The sequence below is a fragment of the Ovis aries genome, chromosome 15 (genome assembly GCF_016772045.2).
Source record: "Ovis aries strain OAR_USU_Benz2616 breed Rambouillet chromosome 15, ARS-UI_Ramb_v3.0, whole genome shotgun sequence".
In the NCBI taxonomy this organism is placed as follows: domain Eukaryota; kingdom Metazoa; phylum Chordata; class Mammalia; order Artiodactyla; family Bovidae; genus Ovis; species Ovis aries.
The window spans coordinates 31,180,015-31,202,550 of record NC_056068.1 but is presented as its reverse complement, the minus strand read 5'-3'; the positions used below and the strand labels follow the sequence as shown (position 1 = coordinate 31,202,550).

The 22,536-nt window shown below is 47.9% G+C and overlaps 1 protein-coding gene across 1 annotated transcript in view; it reads right to left on the bottom strand.

The window, feature by feature from the left end:
* GRIK4 (glutamate ionotropic receptor kainate type subunit 4) overlaps nt 1–22,536 on the bottom strand; it is a 401,304-nt gene that overhangs the window by 129,640 nt on the left and 249,128 nt on the right.

The following is a 22,536-nucleotide window of genomic DNA, read 5'->3' as shown; positions in this document are numbered from 1 at the left end:
ACTTTCTTTCATTCATTGGAAGGACTGATGCTGAAGCTCCAGTTTTTTGGCCACCTGGTGCAAAGAGCTGACACACTGGAAAAGATCCTGATGCTGGGAAAGATTAAGGGGAGGAGGAGAAGGGGGTGACAGAGGATGAGATGGTAGGATGGCATCACTGATTCAATGGACATGAGTTTGAGCATTTGATAGTGAAGGACAGGAAAGCCTGGCATGCTACAGTCCATGGGGTTGCAAAGAGTTGAACATGACTTAGCAACAACTGAACAACAATTCTAAACGTATTTAGGGAAATATGAATCATAACCCCCAAATCAAGTCATAGGGAGGGTATCATTTGGCTGAGAGGGTATTATATATGATCAATCAGTTTCAGGATGAGAGGGGAGCATAGACACTCCGGCTCCTGCTTTCCACCAAGAGCTCTAGCCAAGAATGCACCCTGGCCTCCTCCAGGTGTCCTGTGCTCTCCAGGTGTGTTCCCTGGCTGGCTGTGACCTTAACTGAAGTGACAAAGTGTTAGGAGCCCTGAGATAGATCAGGTTCTCATGGGAACCTTGGTTCTCTTATAAATGTGCTGGGGAGGGAAATCTTAAGGCCTCTGCTCCCAATGTGAGTAGATTCTACCACTGTCACGAGACCAGAGGAACCAGGGTGAAGAACAGAGCCCGTGGCCACCTGGTAAGGCCGAGTGTGGCACAGAGGCCAAGACCAAGTCTTCAACTACTCCAAGAGCACGTGGTTTTGTGATAGCACTTGCAGCACCAATATATTTTCATGTCCACGGCCTCTTCCTCCCAAGGCCTGTGTGTTCCTAAGAGCAGGGCTGTACCTGACCCGTTCACTATTTATTTATTTTTGGCTGTGCTGAGTCTTCACCGCTGTTGGGCTTTTCTCTAGTTGTGGCGAGTGGGAGCTACTCTCTAGCTGCAATGTGCAGGCTTCTCATTGCAGTGGCTTCTCTTATTGCCGAGCATAGCCTCTAGGGTGTGTGAGCTTCAGCAGCTGTGGCATTTGGGCTTCGTAGTTACTGTTTGCAGGCTGGGGCTCAAGGATTTGGGCTCAGTAGTGGTGGCACACAGGCTTAGTTGCCCTGCAGCATGTGGCATCTTCCCCGACCAGGGATTGAACCCATGGCCCCTTCATTGGCAGGCAGATTCTTATCCATTGTGCCACCAGGGAAGTCCCCCATTTAAAAAAAAAAAATCTGGCTTCACCCAAGGGTTGCAGGATCTTAGTTCCCTGACCAAGGATCAAACCTGTGCCCCCTTCATTGGGAGTTCAGGGTCTTAACCACTGGACAGCCAGGGAGGTTCCCTGACTCATTTCTGAAACCTCCACTGCACCCAGCATAGTGCTTAATACCTGGAAGCTGTTTGGTGAAGGTTGCTTGAGGCTGTGGATGGAAGATGCTTCAAAGTCCTGGGGTCCTCACTATGCCTGACTCTGCTCAGAAGGTATAAGAACATGAGCAGGATGGTGACCAGCCCTTGATTGTTCTCTGCAAGTTACATTATTATATTTTGAAAAGCAAATTCCTGACAGCTTGGTTTCTTATCACTGGGCTTTCTCATTTAAAAAGTTATAGATGTGCACACATCTGTGTATGTGTGAGCATATGGGATCGTGTGTGCACGTGTATCCTTCTGTATACGGTGATTTTCAGGGGACTGAATAGCTGCAATTGAAGGTCAGGTCATGACCACAAGTGAATGCTGGAGAGTGTTACCTGAAATTGAAGGGTGTTTAGAACAGGCCTGGGAGGAAGGCTTCATGCATAAAGGATAGAGAGCCACATGGGCGCTGTGGATCAGCTGAATGGCCCCCTTTGTCCAGCAGCTGTGACACTTCCAATGTCCTGGTTTGCCCACGGCCTTCTACTCCAGTCAGTTGCAAGGACCACTCCATCCCCCTACAGCCTGCTCATCCACCAGGCCAGGAGCTAGGGCAAGTTGAGTGTGGGCAGCGGGGTGGAGGGGTGAGGGACAAGGTCAGCCAACTAAGGTTAAAAGCACAAGGGTTTTTCATGATCTGGACTCAGCCTCTGTACTTGACTTTAAGGAGAAAAACAGGAAATCAAAACACAGGTCAGACCATGTCCTGGGGTCAAGTCCATCTCCTAACCCTTTACTGTCTGGGCCAGGAGGCAGGTGAAATGGGGAAGTGGGGGAAGGGCATTTCATACTCTCTGCCCAGAAGCCCTTTCTCCTTGGTTTCTTCTCACAATTTCTGAGCCCCCAAGGGCCTGACCATTGCCAGGGCCACCTAAGCCAGACACTTCAAAGGCAGCCTTCACCCCCTCTTCTTTCAATTCTATGTCTAGTCAATCCTTTCACATCTGTCTCCTAAATTTGTCCTGTATCTCTACCCCTTCCTTTCCAATCCCCAGGTCAGGCCTTCCTCACCTCTCCTTTGTCTATTAAGTAACCTACCCCTTGGATCTTGGGAGACTCAGCCACGACACAGCACAAGTCCCAGCTGCCGTTCACGCGTATGGCAACGTGCATGGCGCCCCCTGGAGTCGTGTCATGTGGCGATCCTATCAGGGGACAGCAGGATATAATAAAAAGAGGTTTTGAAATAAGATAGTCTGTGTTCGAATCCTGTTTTGCCACACACTGGTTAGGTGATTTGGGGCAGCTGAGCAGCCTTGCTGAATTTCGTTCTGCTCACCTATAAAATGCAGATCAGAGCATCCACTTTGCAGGGATAACCCATGGCTAGTGCAGTCCATCCTCCACGCTGTCCCTTCTTCCTTCTCCTGGTCCCCACACTCCACTTAGGTGTGGATAAAGTGAACTACCTGGCCTGGGGGTTTCTCCTCCCTTCTTCCCTCCCCTCCTCACCCTGCAAGAAGCTATCCTTAGCTACTTGTCAAATAAGAAAAGTTTTGCCAAGTCAGTCACCATACGGTGTTAATTGCTTGGTGTGGCTATTTGTGTGGAGACAGAAGGCTTGAGCTGCAGTTCCAGACCTTTCAACCGTAAATAATCCTAACAAAGCAATAATTATAATAATAATAACTGTGACGATTTATTGACCACCAACTGTGTGCCTGGCAGAACTAGGGACTGCATGTGCAGGATCTCAATCCATTCTTAGCAGCCCTACCACAGGGGAGTTACCAGTGTCAATTTATAGCTGAAGAAGCAGAGACCCAGAGGAATGAGTGGTTTTCCAAGGTCACACAGCTGTAAACAGACCCGGGCCCAGTGGTTTATATATTTGTACCCCTTATGCATCCCTGTGAGCGGGGCATCGAGGGTCAAGGGTACTACGAGTTCATGCTGACTGTGCTGTAAAAGAGCTGGCAAAATTGAATTAAAATTCATTTCAGAATATACAACTCGACTTTAAGAGCAATGACTTCTGGTCTAAGATTTGCAGCTACAAAATGAACACTGGTTGTCCAAGAGAGTAAAGAGATTATCCAACATCAGCTAAATCTCTGCCTGAGAAATATTTTAATTACAAAGGGTCCTGGGGATTGGTGTGGGCTCCAGACTGAGCAATTAAAACTGATCTTGAGAACATGCGAGAGCTGAGGTTTGCCCCATGCCATGTCTGTTCAGCACAAAGAATCTCAGGGAGGAACACGAGACAACACCAGGTTTCAGGTGGGGAGGAATTAGAAATAAATGCAGTATAATCGGATAACCAACAAGGACCTACTGTCTAGCGCAGGGCACTCTGCTCAGTGTTCTGTGGCAGCCTGGATGGGAGGGGAGTTCGGGGGAGAATGGATGCATGTGCATGTATGGCTGGGTCCCTTCTCTATTCACCTGAAACCATCACAGCTCTGTTAATTGGCCATAACCCAATACAAAATCAAAAGTTTTTTATAAAAGAAAGAAAAGCATTGTGACTGAAGACATGAATGGCTAACATGCATAGAGAAGTAGGCAGTTAAAATCAGCTTCATGAACTTGGCTGGCTTCAGCCAGGACTGGTTTAGGAGCCTTGGTCATCCCTGATCACCATCATCTGAGCCACCAAAGCTTTCCTGCTGGCCTCTGGGTGGTCTTGCTCATCTCTGTATCCCTAGCCCAGTGAAACTTAGTGAAACCAGAAGCTGGTTCTTTGGTTTCATTAAATGATGAGGACAATAACTGTGCTGGAGGGAGTGGGTATGGCTGTGGAGTCACAACATGTTAGATCATACACCGTCTGCTGGTATTTTGTCCTAGATTTTCTTCACTGGAGCTTCACTGGAGTCCCAAATTCCAAAAACCAATCTCTGCTTTTTAATTTTTCAATCTCTTTATTTTAGTCTCTTTTCATTAGACAGGACTCTGTTACAAAATAGGGAAAATCACACTTCACAGAGTTGGCTGTGAGACTTAAAAGAGATAACAGTGATATATAGGAAAGCACTATATGGATCAGAAATACGAAAAGAACTCCTTGAAATTATTAGTATTGTTAGTATACAATACACTAGCTCAAGGAAGGCATCATTAACAGGAAATGAGGAAGACAGGGTGGGGAGGGAGCCTTCTGTCTTCCCTACAGATTAGTCATGGAGGAAGATCTCTCTGATCTTGCATGGAGGCCTGAAAATTCAACATCTCCCTTCCTGCCAGGGCCACAGGCAACTATTAAAAGTGCCACCCTGATGACACCTCTACAACCTCAGCAGTCTCTTTGGATTCCACTGCCCAGACCCAGAAGGGCTTTAACTGTCCTTCTCTGCAGACCCTTTGCTCCAGAACTGGTTCATATTCCCACAGTGGTGTTTTAAGCAGTCCCTTGTTCCTCTGTTGCTTTCACCCAAGACTCAGCCTCTGATCTCTGCTTCATGCTCAGGCCCGGCCCCTAACTTCCTGGGAGACCAGCAACCTCTTATCAACCAAATCAGAAGTCATTTATTAAACATTACTTTGTCATTGAGGATCATAACATTAACTGCCTCCATTGGCACAACTCTACAAAACTTCTAAGGCATTTTCCTGCACCTCTTCCAGTCCTCACCAGCACACTTGGTGTAGAGAGAGTGGGTTTTAGTCACATACCCAGTTGATGGAAGGAGAAACGGAAGTGCCTAGGAGTTAGGTGTCTTGCTCAAAAGACAGACTGGGATTAAGGTCCAGGTACTTGGCATTCAAGATCAGCACTTATAATTCCATTCCTCCCTCCTGGGGCCCAGCAGTAGGTTAAGTCAATAGCAGCAGTAATGTTAGTTCCTCAGTGGTGTCTGGCTCTTTGCGACCCCATGGACTGTAGCCCACCAGGCTCCTCTGTTCAAGGATTTCTCCAGGCAAGAATACCGGAGTGGGTTGCTATTCCCTTCTCCAGGGGATCTTCCTGACCCAGGGTCTCCCACACTGCAGGCAGATCCTTTACCATCTGAGCCACCAGTGAAGGATACAGCATAAACTCAAATACACAAGCCCTCCACTGAGGTTGTTCATGACCGACAACTTTCCCAGGAGTACTGAGAACACCAAAAGCTTCCAGTTTCTTAAGCCATTATTACGAAGCTGGAATAATGGAAGCTATCCTTGGCAATATCACTCCTAAACTTGTACTTCTTGTTGTTCCACCCTAGTTGAATCCCCTCGCTTGGTTTCCTAGTTGTGAATGTCACCATCCTCCACGCATCATTCAGCCTAGGATTTGGAGCTCATTCTCCACTTCTCCCCTTCTCACACTCCCATCTCATCCATGCTTGTAGGCACTAGGTTATTGTCACTGGAAACGCTGTTCCTCTTTAACATCTCTTGAATCTGTCCCCTGCTCTCCATCCCTACAACTTCTGCCTCAAATCAGATCTTCACAAGCTTGTTCTTGGACTTTGAATGAATTGGTTTCCCCTCCTCCAGTTTTGCCTTTCTCCAGCTTCCTCCTTCATGCTACTGCTCAAGAGCTCTTTCTCAACAATTCATTTGATCACAAATCCCTCCCCACCTCCCAACGCTCCTTACTGCACTCAGGACAAAAACAAACCCCTTAGCTGGACATATGTGTCTTTTCACGCTATGATTCCTGTCTACCCCTCTGTTCATTCTTCACCTTGACTTCCTCCATCATCCAGGAACTGGCCGCTGTCCTCACAGGTATACTCATCATCACTTAAAGCTTTTTATCCCATCACTGCTCAGTCACTCATTCATTCATTCAGACTCTAGCCCACCAGGCTCCTCTGTCCATGGGATTCTCCAGGCAAGAATACTGGAGTGGGTTGCCATGCCCTCCTCCAGGGGAGCTTCCTGACCCAGGTATCAAACTCTCGTCTCTCCCATCTCCTGCATTGCAGGCAGATTCTTTACCTCTAGCGCCATCTGGGAAGCTGTCATGAGTTTGTTCAAAGCAACTTCCCAAGGACTAGGTGCTATTGGAGACAATGTTTTTACAGTAGCAGCATCCACCCGGGGGGAAAGCATGTAGAAAGAAGTCAAGGTTGTTGACTGAATGAATTCAGGAAGGGAGCACCTGTCAGGCTGTTTCTTATCTTACTGGATGGGCAGCTTGGTCCTTTAACTTTCAAGGCTCTTTCCTTATGAGCCTATTCATTTTCCCTTGGGACCCAAAGTATGGGGGAGGCCAGGACCCAAGCCTTTGTCTTTTAAGTGGCCTCTTAGGGTCTTCCCTCATTGTCCAGTGACTAACACTCTGCTCCCACTATAGGGAACCCAGGTTCAAACCCTGGCCAGGGAACTAGATCCCACATGCCACAACTAAGGGTTTGCATGCTGCAACGAAGATTGAAGATCCCACGTACTGCAATTAAAACCTGGTTCAGCCAAAGAAATAAATAAAATTGAAAAGAAAAAAACAGTGGCCTCTTAGCCTTTCTCGAGAAAGCACTGAAGCCACCAGGAGTCCAGAATCTCCTGGGTACCTTCACATCCTCTCCCTCCCTCCAGGTACCTGTCTATTTATCTGCATCACTGCCTGTGCTCTCTGCATTCTAGGTGATTGCTTTTTGTGTAATAGGTCTTTGAAAAAAGTAGCAGCTGGGAGGCTAATTCACACCTGTCAGTGAATTCCATTTAATGGGAGATTTGGTTCTAAACCTCCCTGCTCCCAGCTTTCCTGGATCCTTCTCCCTACGCGTCTCCTCTTCATGTATCCCCATGACCTGAGCATGCACAGCCCTTCCTCCCAGGAACCTTGTCCCTTCTCTGCTTTTCTTTCCCAGCATGAGTCTACAAACAGGACTTCAAAAGCAGACTGTACTGTCTTGTCCAGCGCTCTGGTCCCTGCACCTTACTCTGCGCCTGTGCTTAGCAAGTGCTCAAACATTCATTATATGAATTCATGATCATCTGCAAACATGCATCAGGGTGGAAACACCTTTACAAAGACTTCAGTCATTTGCTCCCAGGAAGAGGGAAGGCAGAGGCCAGGGAGGGGAGAACCCTCCCACCTCCACCCCAGTAGCTATGTCTTCATCTTAGCTTTAGAAATGTTCTGTGCCTCTGGGAGCTAAGTAAGTGGTTACTAACTGTGATGCCGAGAGTTCAGTGGATCAAACTGATAAAATGGTAGAGGCTCCGTGTTCTCCCCTTGGGCTGTGGGGCACCACTGCTTTTCTGCAGGTCTGCTTCCTCTATCAGGCACTGATGCCTCACCTCTGAAGTCCGCTGCACTCAGGGTCCACTGATCAGGCCTTCTGTCTGCACCGTGCTCCCCTCCCTCCCAACTCATTAGCCTCAGGCTTGTAGAGACACAAGGCCCTCCCTCCCCCCTCTTAGCAGGCATACTAGGAGTTGTTGGGGAAGATGAGTGACACTGTCAATCAGCAGCCTCAGCCTCCTCCACCTCCTCCAGCCACCTCCTCCACAATCAGGAGCCTTAGCCTCCTCCACAGGGAGGTCCTGAGGGGCTCCCACGGGGCAGGGCATCTTGCTGTCTATGACACACTTGAGATCACTCAGCAAGTATATGACTAAGGCTAGACCAGGATCCTGGAGAAGGCAATGGCAACCCACTCCAGTACTCTTGCCTGGAAAATCCCATGGACGGAGGAGCCTGGTAGGCTGTAGTCCATGGGGCTGCTAAGAGTCGGACATGACTGAGCGACTTCACTTTCACTTTTTACTTTCATGCATTGGAGAAGGAAAGGGCAACCCACTCCAATGTTCTTGCCTGGAGAATCCCAGGGATTGGGGAGCCTAGTGGGCTGGCATCTATGGGGTTGCACAGAGTCAGACACGACTAAAACGACTTAGCAGCAGCAGCAGACCAGGATCCAAGCCACTGGACACTCAGGAGGGAAATGGACATATCAGGTGATTTTTCAGATCTTGGCCATTTTGACTCATTCTAAACAAAACAAAACAAAACAACCCAGGAGTCTCTTCTCTAGGACACACATCATTTTGGGTACCAGGAACATACCAGTATGCAAACCTCTCTCTGTCAAGGTACTTATCCTTAGTGGCAAGTGGAGGCAAGTCCCAAATAGTGCTGAGCTCAAGTGCCAGGGGCACAGAGAGAGGCGGCATGGCCATAAAAATGACTGCTGATTTTCCCAAGCTGAGAGCTCACTGCAAGCTGAGGCCTGAAAGGTGAGCAGGAGTCAGCAGGCAAGGAGGTGCAGAAGGAGCTTCTAAGACAGAGAAGTGGTGGGATGCACAGAGCTGTGGAGAAGCAAGGCACTGGCTCAGTGCAGGGCATTGCAAGCCGCCCCATCTGGCTGGGGTGCTGGGCAGTAGGGAAAGGCACAGCTAGAATCAGAAGTCCATTCCAAAGAGGCTGCTTTGGGGACTTCCCTGGTGGTGCAGCAGTTGAGAATCCGCCTTCCAGTGTAGAGGACGCAGGTTCAATCCCTGGTTGGGGAACTAGGATCCCACATGCCATGGGACAACTAAGCCCGTATGACACAATTATAGAAAGTCCATGCACTGCAATAAAGACCCAGGGCAGCCAAGATTTTAAAAATAAATTTTAAAAAAGGAAGAGGATGCTTCGGACTTGATCCTCAGGGTAACAGGGAGCTCCTGCAGGGTTTTAAGCAAAAAAGAGATATCATCAAGAGTGATGTTGCTGCTGCTGCTGCTGCTGCTAAGTCGCTTCAGTTGTGTCCGACTCTGTGCGACCCCAGAGACGGCAGCCCATCAGACTCCACCGTCCTTGGGATTCTCCAGTCAAGAATACTGGAGTGGGTTGCCATTTCCTCCTCCAATGCATGAAAGTGAAAAGTGAAAGTGAAGTTGCTCAGTGGTGTCCAACTCTTAGCGACCCCATGGACTACAGCCCACCAGGCTCCTCCATCCATGGGATTTTCCAGGCAAGAGTACTGGAGTGGGGTGCCATTGCCTTCTCCAAAGAGTGATGTTAGGAAGATTTTAACTCTTGGCCAAGATAAAAATCCAGCTTTGAAACTCACAGGAGAGGCGCCCACCATGCAGGTGATGGCTGCAGGCTTCAGCTGGACAGGCAGGTGTCACACTTACTGCTGGGCTGTGAATGGGAGCTGTCAGCACTGCAAACACAGGGCCAGGGTGGGGAAAGCCTCAGATGGTGATTAATTGAATGGCTGATGCCTTTGATATTGAGGGAAGCCTGATGCTGGAGAGAGAGGAGCTGCTTAATAATAACAGCACTTGCTCCTCCTAATGGTGCTTGTAATACAATTGCACTTATAATGTAATAATAATAATAATATGATTTGCCATAATGTATTTTCTTCTCAGTCTCTTTGTGCTTTCCAAACATTCATTGCATCCCAAGCACTCTTCTCAGCAGGGCCCAAATTCCCCAGGGCCAGACTATGAGGCAACTTCAGCTGTCCCAGGGGCCTCAGTTTCCCCTTTGCTCTGGTTCTGTCTTCCCTCAGGGGCTTGCTTACAGAGCATCATCGGGAGTCAATGTGTATGCCACCCACAGAGCCACACAGTGGGTCAGCAGAAGGAACTTGGGTCCACCATCTATCAGGGGATGTACCATTTGCTGTCCCAAGGTCTCCAGTGCCTTGCTCCTGGTTTCCTGACAACTCTCCTTGTCTATCCTTTCACCAGGCAATGGGGGGCGGGTTGGGGGGGGGGTGCAGAGGGGTGGGGGAGCAAATGAAATAAACTAATTTGCACAATTAGTGCATGGGGTAGGCAGGATTCTAAAGAGACCATGCCCCACATATACACAGTCCCTAGGAATGAGAGTGACTGTGATGAATTTTACTTCCATGATTAGGCTATGCGATGTGGCAAGCACATGCTCAGCCGCGTCTGACTCTTTGAGATCCCCTGCCAGGCTCCTCTGTCCATGGGATTTCCCAGACAAGAATACTGGAGTGGGTTGCCATTTCCTCCTCCAGGGGATCTTCCCGACCCAGCTTCTCCTGCAGCTCCTGCATTGGCAGGCTGATTCTTTGCACTGACTGGGCCGCCTGGGAGGCCCTGCTGTATGGCACAGTTGACTTTAAAAGAGGCCGATTATCCAGGCACTCTAACCTTTAAAAACAGTTTTCTCTGGCTTGTTGCAGAAGAGGAAGTCAAAGATTGAAAGTTATGAGAAGGCCTGGACTAGAGGCAGACTGTCCGTGGATGAGACGGAGACATCACAGAGTGGGTCATGGACAAGAAGAAGATGAGATGGAGGGGAAGGAGGGGTCATGAGCAAGGACTAGAGTTTCATTTGCTCCCTTCCACCTCCCCCATCACCTGATAAAAGGATACACAACGAGAGGCGTTGCCAGAGAACCAGGAGCGAGGCACTGGATGGTGACCTTTGGACGCTGAGAGCAGTCCCTAGCCAAGAGCTCGGAAGAAAACAGAGAGTCCAGTCCTGTAAATCAACCACAGAATGTAAATTCTGCTGATAATAGGATAAGCCTGGAAGAGGTCCCTGAGCTCTGGATGAGAACATGTCCAGCCAACATCTAAATTTCAACCTGAGTGGAGAGCCCAGCCATGCAGTGTGGACCTACAGAGCTTTGAGCCAGTCGCTATGAGGTTTAAGCTGCTGGCTTTGTAGTAATCGGTTTCACAGCAACAGAAAACTCATACAGCATGGAAAAGCAATAAAGAGCAGTTTGTTAAAGACATGAGGTAGGCAGGGAGGTCAAAGGCAAATTCTCAGCTGGACCACTTGTGGAGTGAATGACCTCAGTTGAATCTCTGAGCCTCGCTTCCCTGCTTGGTGGAACTGGAGCCCCTACACCGTAGTGGCATTTTGAGGATTTAAGATCGTGAGCATAAAAGTACTTAGCATGGTGTCTGGTACTTCGCTGGTACCGTGGGAGCAATGATTGTTACAATACCAGCTAGTGAAAATGGGTAGGTGTTTATGGTCAGACTCTTGACAGTGGATTATTGGGAATTGCTGGATCAGTGGACAGAGGAAAGGCTGAAGCATCTCTCATTGAATTAATGGGACCATTGGTGACTCAGGTCAAGGCAGGTCTCCCCTCTCCCAAAGCTCTATTAAGCAGAAGGCCTGGGCAGTCAGAGGGGGGCATTTCCATTATACTTCTAGAGATATGGAGCCAGCGTAGTCCCCAGAGTCTAGTTCTTATTTCAATTTGATTTATTTCACAAGCACAGTCTGGTGCACCCTGCCAGCAACACACACAGGCATGGATGTGGGAGTGCGTGTGTGTGTCGAGGAAGATGCAAGAAACGAGCTTCAATTCTATTAAATGGATGATACGCAAATATCTCCAACTTGGTGCCAGGAGCCCCATGGGACCAATGTTCACTGTCACACTATTTATCAAACATGAGCAAAGGGGCTGAGTGATAATTGGTTCCTCTGACACCAGGCAGGGTTTCCTCGCCTCCACCAGGGTTTCCACACCCCCGTTGAATGCTCCCTCACTTTTGATTGATTTTCCTGGCAATCCTCATTCTGCTCTCACACCCCCCGCCCCACGCCATTAGGAATCAAGTGTATCTGGAAATTTCAGGCTCACCTGTAATACCCCAGATCTCACTGTGAGGCCCAGATGCTGGGCTCCTGGTCCCCAGTCCAGTCCCTAGCTGGGGTTCTCTCTTTAGGCCTACAGTGCCCATCACCTTGAAGGGGAGAATAGTTGACAGCCACCCAAGTGAATGGGCAGTGTCTTAGGCATTTACGACCAGCTAGCACCACAACAAAGGTGTTAACTCAGGTTCACTTGGGCTTCCCAAGTGGCACTAGTGGTAAAGAAAGTGAAAGTGCAAGTCACTCAGTCGTGTCTGACTCTGTGAGCCCACGGACCATAAAGTCCATGGAATTCTCCAGGCCAGAATACTGGAGTGGGTAGCCTTTCCCTTCTTCAGGGGATCTTCCCAACCCATGGATCAAACCCAGGTCTCCCACATTGCAGGAGGATTCTTTACCAGCTGAGCCACAAGGGAAGCCCAAGAATACTGGATAGAATACTATCCCTTCTCCAGGGGATCTTCCCAACCCAGGAATTGAACTGGGGTCTCCTGCCCTGCAGACTGACCCTTTACTAACTGGGCTACTAAGGAAGCCCATTGATAAAGATCCCACATGCCAATGCAGGAGACATAAGAGACAAGAGTTTGATCCCTGGGTCTGGAAGATCCCCTGGGGGAGGACATGGCAACCCACTCCAGTATTCTTGCCTGGAAAATCCCATAGACAGAGGAGCCTGGAAGGCTCAGACACGACTGAAGCGACTTAGCACGCATGCAGATTCACTTGTGACTCCCACCTTTCTTCTTTATCTGCCTTTCATAGGACATGGAAGGTGGCATTTGGCTGCCTGTGTGGAAGGAGGTGAAGGCTCTGAAAGTTCCTCCCCACCCCAAAATACCTTCCTCACCAAATCCACAATTTCCCATAGGATCCACTTCCTTGGTAGAGGCTTTACTTAAAAAGGAAATGTCTAAGGCATTAACCTGTGTGTTTAGAACATCCATCCCCCTGTCCTCCACCTGACTAAGCAGTGCTTCTTTAGGGCCCACTGGGTGTGGCCTCCTCCAGGAAGTCTTCATGAGATTTCCAGGCTCTGTGGATAGCTTCATTATTTTAACCCACTGGCTTTCAATCCTCTGTTTAGGTTTGTCTCCCACTCCACCCTGACCATCTCAGAGAATGGACTGTATCCATGGTTGCATTCTGACAAGCTCAATTAACGCTGACCAGCCAACGCATGGTCAGGAGACTTCTGCCCGCCACTCCTGACTCACTGTGAGAGCTGAGCAAGTCACTGTCCCACTCTAGCTACTTCCCCTCAACTGTAAAATGATGAGATTCAGTGAGATGCTCTCAAAGGTCCCCCCAGATTCTGTGCTTGTCATCAGCCCTTCACATATCAGCCTGGACTGGATTTTGAGGCCCTTTGTCCATCAGGGCCCTGAGGAAGTGGCCTGGATGTGGGACGTGGGATAGCGCCTTCTGGGCAAGAGCGGGTGAGAGGACCAGCCACTCACGAGCCAGGGGTGCTGCCCTCCGCGGTGGGGGTGGGGGGAACTAGGGGAGCAGAAGGGAGGGAGGGAGAAGCAAACCAGACCAGGACTCTAGAAGCCGTGAAGAGGAAATCCAGAAGCTTCACATGCCCAGGGAACCCATTCATTCACTATAAATTCACCCAATCCGTGAAGTCAACAGAATTGAAGAGCTGAAAGGTCTTTGGAGACCCTTCAGTTTATCCCCAGGGTAGACAGGACTTCTCCAAGGTCAGTTAGTGGGAGAGCCAAGACCAGCCCTTGGAACTACCAGGGCCAACTTCTTTTTAAACAATTATTTATTTATTTGATTGCACTGGGTCTTTAGTTGTGGTGCTGTGGCATGCGAACTCTCTAGCTGTGGCATGTGGGATCTATTAATAGCTTCCTGGCCAGGGATCAAACCTGCGCCCCCTGCACTGGGAGTGTGGTGTCTTAGCCACTGGGCCTCCAGGGAAGTCCCTATGTCAACTTCTAATGATAAAAAGTCCAGCAACTTCGCAGGGCAGACGGAATGTCATCTGACAGGAACTTTCCTCTGCCAACTCTGGTTCCCCTCTCTGCATCACAGGTCCTCTCTCCAGCTACAGCAGGCACCCTGCTTTTTCTTTGTCAGGCCTACCATGCTTACCTCTGACCACATGCCACCATCCCATTCACCTTTCTAGTAAAAGTGTCAGTCATGTCCAACTCTTTGTGACCCCAAGGACTACATCCCTTCAAGCCCCTCTGTCCATGGAATTCTCCAGGCAAGAATACTGGAGTGGGTAGCCATTCCCTTCTCTAGGGGATCTTCCATATCCAGGAATTGAACTCAGGTCTCCTGCATTGCAGGCAGATTCTTTAACATCTGAATCACCAGGGAATCCCCCTCCTTTATAACCTTCCCTTAATAAATGATTCAAAGCAAGCCAAATCTATAAACCTCTCTCCAAGGTCCCAAAAAAGCACTCAACACTCTTCCTGTGGGCTTCCACTTCTTGCCTCTTTAAGCCACATCCTACGCTGCTTGCATTCCCAGCACACAGCAGACACGTAATAAATGTTTGCTGAATAAGTGGAGTTGACTTCAGCATTTTCCATAGGTAAGTCGCTTAATCATGACTAGCTAATCATTTTATAATGCCATAACTTGGACCGAGGGACTTCCAGCTGTCAGCCAGTTTCCCCAGATGCAAATGCAGAGAATAATTTTCAGTCGTAGCCTCCTGAATCTTTTTCCAATTCTCCCCGCCATTTCCCCTGAACACACCCCCTCTAGCTGTGGCCCAGTTCAGAGGATAGACACAGGAGGGTTGGCAGCCAGAGAGCACAATTCTGGAATAATAGCTTCTCTTCAAGATGCTGCTGGACCCATGTACGCCCAGGGGACATTTGTCACTGCCAGACCTGCCCCCGCTCTGAGTTTGCATGTGGTGGGGGCGGTACCTTGGAAGCTCAGTCAGACACATGGGGAACTTTCACTCCATTACTCTTTTCCTAGTTGCACTGAAAACATATTTATTCACCAAAGTACACTGTATTATGCAGAGTGGTTCTCCTAAAAGGCTCAATAAAGGTGAAATATGTGGATAGTCTTAATAATTTTAGAATAAACTACACTTTAGAATCAATTGCTCTGGCACTGGAAAGTTGTCCAACTGATGGACTGTAGTCGTTGGCTAGCTGTGTGTGTGTGTGTGTGTGTGTGTGTGTGTGTGTGTACGTGTGGTGTGTGATTTCAGTAAAAGACTCTAAGACATGGAAGAGGCTCACGCACCCTTGGAACTGTAGTTGTAACTTCAATTAGATGACAGACCAATTTTGAAATGCTTCTGATAGCAGCTTTGGAGTTTTCAAAAGTTAAGACACAGTAAACCAGGACACTGAGATCTAAGTATGGAAATACTCAACAGGGAAGTGGGAAAGAGGGAAGGAAAGGAAATGATGTTTACTAGCAGCCTAGTAAATAATATTGACAGGATTAGAAAAGTTCCATGTTCCTCACAAAATGATGGTGTATGAATTATCATCCCCATTTTACAGAAGGGAAAACTGAGATTCCAGTAGGTTAAGTAACAGGCCATATGTACATCTCATGCATGGCAGGACCCAGGTTCCAGCTCAGGTCCTCTCTGATCCGAGTCCCCAGCTGCCTCCATTAAGCCATATTTCCACCCTCTGTGTCATGACACAGTCATGAGGCTCACCAACCTTGTGTGCCAAGTCATGGGGATGGTGGATGGAACTAGATAATTTCATAATGACCTTGGAAACCCAAAGCAGAGGTTTTGTTTTGGAGACCCTTGGGTTCTGGCTCAGGAGTACCAGGAGTTGGCGAAGAGGCTGCCTGACCAAGGCTGATGCAGGCAAGGTGTGGGCAGGAGAGGAAGCAGCCCCAGGTGACAGGTCACTCAGCACAGTCCTTGCACTCTTTTGACCCTTCTCACGTCTATGGTCAGTACTGGTGTCAACCAGGGGCCACAGGTTTCAACACTGCCCTCACTTACCAGAGCTCCCTGATAGGGGACTTCCCTGGCAGTCCAGTGGTTAAGGCTTCACCCTTCTACTACAGGGGTGCGGGTTTGATCCCTAGTTGGGGAATTAAGATCTTTCATGCTGCACAGTGTGGCAAAAAAAAAAAGAACCCCCTGATATTCCATGTTTTGGATCCTGAATAAAACCATCCTTGCTGAACTTCAGTTCAGTTCAGTCGCTCAGTCGTGTCTGACTCTTTGTGACCCCATGAATCGCAGCACGCCAGGCCTCCCTGTCCATCCCCAACTCCCGGACTTCACTCAGACTCATGTCTATTGAGTTAGTGATGCCATCCAGCCATCTCATCCTCTGTCATCCCCTTCTCCTCCTGCCCCCAATCCCTCCCAGCATCAGAGTCTTTTCCAGTGAGTCAACTCTTCGCACGAGGTGGCCAAAGTATTGGAGTTTCAACCTCAGCAACCTGCACATCCTTAATTTCAAATCTGTCCAGCCCAGAATGGAGGAAGAGTGTTCCAGACCGAGCAGTTACCGTGTGGGCTATGAAAATGCAGGTATCCTCAGGAAAAGGGGCACTGAGCCCTGCTCCTCCTGGCTGAGCTGGGGACCTTTGCACTCATTGGGCTACTTGGGATGAGCTGAATTCCTGTTGGATGGAGATGAGCCTTAATCCTGGCCAGCCATCCCAGTCCAAGAACTCTATCAGGTTATGAACTTCTCCACTCATTAACTCAGTATTTATTGAGCACCTACTATATGCCAGTAGGCTACTGGGGTATACTGATGGACAAGACAGACTTGGTCTTGTGTGTGTGTGTGTGTGTTTGCACTCGGTCGCTTCAGTTGTGTCCAACTCTGCAACCCTATGGACTGTAGCCTACTGGGCTCTTCTGTCCATGGGACTCTCCAGGCAAGAATACTGGAGTGAGTTGCCATTGCTTCTTCCAGGGGATCTTCCCAACCCAGGGTCTCCCACATTGCAGGCGGATTCTTTACTGCTGAACTACCAGGAAAGTCCAGACTTGGTCTTTCTATTATGAAATTCGACGTCTGATGGAAAGGTCAGACGTAGAAGAAGGAATTCCTGCTTGAGATGGATGCTACAAAATAGAGAAGACAGGGCGCTGTGACAGTGTGTGACGGAACTCGGCACAGGGCACGTCAGCAGAAAATGCCTCGAGGAACTGGCTTTCAAGGAAGACCTCAACGATGAACGGTGCTGGCCCATCAGAGAAAGGAGCAGGAGGGCAGGACAGTGAGCATTTGCATCCTTTGGAATCATTTGTTTCTTCCCTCCCTGACTGCCCTGGCTCCCCTTTCTGTAATAATTTTAGCAATTTCAATTACTTATGGCTAATCTCTCTGATAAACCTCTAGAAAAATAAACACAGGCTCAGTCTGCTTGACAGTAACATGGACCCAGAGGAGAAAAATTGCCTGCATATATCCATTCTGCCCAAACAAGATAGAGACTGGGGCACAAAGGAGTTATTTCTGCAGGACTTTGCTACTCTTTGGGAATCCAGGGAGCTGTTAGCTGAACAGCCATGGGCCCTCGATCTAATGGGTCATCCTCTCCTCTTCTCCAGGAAATATTCCCAACTACAGAGTGCTGTGAATTGAAATGCCCTCAACGGTGTGTAAGATGAAATAAGTCCAGGACTGTAAAGAACCTCAAAGATCACCTACTATTAATACAACGTCACAGTTTTCAGATGAAAAAACTGAAGCACAAGGAGGAGAAATGGCTTGCCTAGATAAATGCAGTTGAGTGAGGTGGCTAAAAGCTAACTGCTTGGGTTACTACCTTGAGCAATGTAACAAAATTTTATGAGCCTCAGCTTGCTCATCTCTAAAATAGGGATGAAAGAGGGCTCTCCTAGAGCTGTTGGGTGAGGTTTAAATGAGAAAATAACTGAAAAGCACTTGTTACAGAGTTTAGCATGCAGAAAGTAGGCAATAAATATCAACTTTGACTAATACTATGTTGACCACTAGTTAGTAGCAGGGCTGTAACTATATATGATGAGGCCTCCTGTTCATATAACCCTTACCATGCAAGGTAACCCTACAGGTGCTAATATAACCATTCGGGTGCTGGTGTAACCCTGCCTCTTGCCTTCCAATACCCAGCCAGCACCAAGTTCCTTCTCTCTAGAGTCCCCCAGGGAACAACTCTGAGATGTTAACTGCCTCTATACACATGGCACAAATGGCATTGTGGCCCTCCAGCACAGTGCAGGTGGCAAGAGCCTGGCACTCTAGCCCTACCTGGGGCAGGAAAATGAAAAGAGGATCACAGCATCCAGCAAGCCATGCTGCCTGCAATGCTGGGAGCAGCCTAGGTAGCCCACAGACCATAGTTCCCACTTCCAGGGCCCATTTCCTACTTTTTCTGGACATTTCACGATTCTGACCCTTACCCTGAATCTTTACACTTTTCCTGCCAAGGCGGTGGCTCCCTGCTTTGGCACCAGGCCCATCTGTGCTCACTGACAATAGATTAGGGTGATTTTATCTTTTCTATTAGGCAGTGATTGTGAATCTCCCTGGGTTCATTAGTAGCTGGATAATCCTCCCAGATTTATTAGCTCAAACTACACTTCCTCCTTCACCTCCTCTCTTCAGATGGCATCTCTGCTGTCTCAGCGGCAGTCTGGGCTTTGCCCAAAGGCCCTTAATTCTTCACGTCCTTTATCCAAACTCCCATCAGTCTTGCGGAACAATGGTTCCCACAGCCAAACCTGGAGGCCGACTGGAGGACAGAGACTGCTTCTAGACTGAAGAGCAGGATGAGCACAGTGAGTCCATATCTGTCCAGTGCACGCCCGACCTGGAAGCACCAGACAGGACCTCCAGGCCAGCAGCCCACCTGGGCAAGAGCATGCAAGACGCAGACCCTTTTAGTTATAAGGGAGCTGACAACTTTGCTTCCCTTGTGGCTCAGCTGGTAAAGAATCGCCTGCAACGTGGGAGACCTGGGTTTGATCCCTGGGTTGGGAAGATCCCCTGGAGAAGGGAAAGGCTACCCACTCCAGTATTCTAGCCTGGAAAATTCCATGGACTGTATAGTCCATGGGGTTGCAAAGAGTTAGACACGACTGAGCAACTTTCACTCACTCACTGACACCTTTATAACAAAGTTCTGGTCTCCACGTATAGGATCAGCACAGAGTCAGACACGACTGAAGCGACTTAGCAGCAGCAGCAGCAGCCTCTAAACAGACATGCCAGGGCTTAGGTTACTAATTGCCCTTCTAGAATACAGGAAAGAGACCTGTGATGATCATTAATCATTTAATAATGCAACAGATATGGCTAGCCAATCAGCATTCCCATATCCTCTCCTCCCTGGGCACACAGGACATGATGTTTCCCCATCTCCCTTGTGGTAGGTGCGAGCATGTGGCCAAGTTTCAGCCAATGGATTAAGAGGAGAGATACTATGGGCCACTTCCAGGTCTGGCCCCCCAAACCCTCTTGTGTCTGACCCACTGTGTTTTGTCCTTTTCCTGGCCTCTCAGTGGACACATTAGAAGCTGGAAGAAATCTGGGCTTCCAGATGACCTTCTGGAAGGCTGCCCAATGATCAGAAATACACCTGGGGGACTTTGAGTGAGAAATAACACGACTACTGTGTGAAACCATGGAACTGCAGTTGGCATTGCCTACCAGATACAAAGTGTTATCCATTGCTGATTTTTCATTTTACCAAGATTTCCTGAGATGGATATTATGATTTGCATTTTACATATGGGGAAACTGAGGCCTGCCAAGAGCATCAGGGTGCACAGTTAGGAAGCTCCCAAACTGAGGGTTTTCACCAAGTCTGACAGATTTTATATATATTTACCACTATATAAAAAAAGTTTATAAAAAAACAATGAAGTTTTGATACTGCTATAATGTGGATGAACCTAGAAAATGTTATGCTGAGTGAAATAAGCCAGACACAAATATTACATGATTCCACACAATAATATTGTGACTGTACAATAACTGATAAATATAATAAATAAAAACTGGGTTTTTACAGCTTCTTTCTCTCATTAGAAAGCTTTCTAATCAGGATTCTCCACTTCAGCCATTCATTCTCACTTCTTTCAATGGGAAAACTCCAAATAGAAATAAGAAACACATCTGAACACTTCACACCATTAAGATGGCTATTATCACAAAAACAAAAAATAACAGGCATTGGGAGGATGTGGGGGAACTCAAACCCTCATTCATTACTGGTGGGAATAAAAATGGTATGGCTAGAAAAGACTATGGTGTTTCTCAAAAATCAAACACAGAATTACCATGTGATCCAGCAATTTCGCTACCAGATATACACCCAAGAGGATGGAAAGCAGGGACTTGAGCAGGTATTTGCATACCTGTATTCACTGAGACACAATTCGTAATAGCCAAAAGGAAGAAGCAACATTAACGTTCATGTTGATGGGTGAAGAGATAAAGTGTGGTATATACATAAAGTGGATTACCGTTGTTGTTCTTTCAGTCACTAAGTCATGTCCAGCTCTCCGACCCCATGGACTGCAGCACGCCAGGCTTCCCTGTCCTTCATCATCTCTCAGAATTTGCTCAAACTCATGTCTGTTGAGTCAGTGATGCCATCCAGCCATCTCATCCTCTGATACCCTCTTCTCCTTCTGCCATCAATCTTTCCCAGCATCAGGGACTTTTCCAATGAGTCGGCCGTCCTCCTTAGATGAGGAAAATACTGGAGTTTCAACCTCAGCATCGGTCCTTACAACGAGTATTCAGGGTTGATTTCCCTTAAGATTGACTGGTTTGATCTCCTTGCTGTCCAGGGGACTCTCAGGAGTCTTCTTCAGCACCATAGTTCGAAGGCACCATAGTTCTTTGGCACCACACCTTCGTTACCATCCGGCTCTCACAACCATGCGTGACCACCGGGAAGACCACAGCCTTGACTATGCAGACCTTTGTCGGCAGAGTGATGTCTCTGCCTTTCAGCACACTGTGCGGGTTTGTCATAGCTTTCCTGACAAGAAGCAGTCTTCTGGTTTCATGGCTGCAGTCACCATCTGCAGTGATTTTGGAGCCCGAGAAGAGGAAATCTGTCACTACTTCCACCTTCTCCCCCTCTATCTGCCATGGAGTAATGGGGCCAGGTGCCACGACCTTAGTTTTTTAATGTATTACTCAGCCTTAGAAAGGAAGGGAATTCTGACACCTAGATGACCCCTGAAGACATTATGCTAGGTGAAATAAGTCAGACACCAAAGGACAAACATTAGAATTCCATTTATATGAAACATATAGAAGAGGCAAATTCATAGAGACAGAAAGCAAAATGGTAGCTGCCAGGGGCTGGGACGGGGAGTGGGTAGGGAGTTGCTGTTTAATGGGTTTAAGGTTTCAGTTTGAGGATGAAAAAAGTTCTGAACGTGGATCGGGATGACGGTTACCCAACGATGTAAATATACTCACTGTACTGAATGATATCCTTAAAACAAATGGTGAATTTTATGTGTATTTTCCACTATAAAAAAAAGAGTTTAAAAAAAGGAATGAAGTTCTGATATTTGCTATAATATGGATGAATGTAGAAAACGTTATGCTGAATAAAACAAGCCAGACACAAAAGACAAATATTACCTGATTTCACACAATAATAATATTGTGACTGCACAATAACTGAAATGCCTCGTTCTACTCATTGTCCGGAAATTAATAAAATGGCATTTTAGGAGTCACTTTTATAGGCTGTTAGAGGCTGGACAGCAAAATAAATATCTCCTGTTCTTTTTGGTACCTGGGAAACACAAATAGAACTTCTTTTCTATAATTCCATTTATTTATTTATGGCTGTGCTGGGTCTTCATTGCTGATTGGGCTACTGTCTAGTTTCTGTATTTGGGCTTTTCACTGCAAACGCTTCTCTTGCTGTGAAGCTTGGGCTCATGGGCCTTAGTAGTTGTGGCATGTGGGCTCAGCAGTTGCAGCTCCCAGGCTCTAGAGCAGGGCCCTTCTGGGGCATGGGCTTAGCTGCTCCACAAACGTGGGATCCTCCCAGACCAGGGATCGAACTTCATTCAATGTGTCTCCTTCATTGGCAGGAGGAGTCTTAACCACTGAGCCACCAGGACTTCTTAAAATAATACCTTCCCTTAACTAGACTTGTGCTGTGAGTCAGTTTCTGGGTGGCTGTTATCTCCCAGGGCAGGTATTATTGGTGTCCACCAGCAGATGAGGTCACCGAGGCTCAGAGAGACTGAGCAACCTGTGCTGGATCACACAGCTGACGGCTGGTCAACCTGGAGTCCTTAGTCTTGTCTACTAGTGCAAAGGCCTGCCCCTTTGTGCTAACTCTCAAATGCAAACCTGAGTGCCTGCTGCATCACTGTGGCCGAATTTAGAGAGATGGGACATGATGGACATCTTTGAGGAATCAGAAAAGAAATAAATAAGAATTAAAGTCCAGGTGGCATCTATATTTGGGGGGAAGGACTAGAGCAGAGGTTCCCAAACTCCAGGATCTAATGCCTCAGGTGCAGCTGATGTAATATAATAGAAATAGAGTGCACAGTAAGTGTAATGTGCTTGAACCATCCAGAAACCATCCTCCCACCTCCGGTCCATGGAAAAACTGTCTTCCACAAAATCAGTCCCTGGTGCCATAAAGTTAGGGACCACTGGATTCTAGAGAAGCGCAGAGGCTCACCTATGACCCTCTAGATAAAGC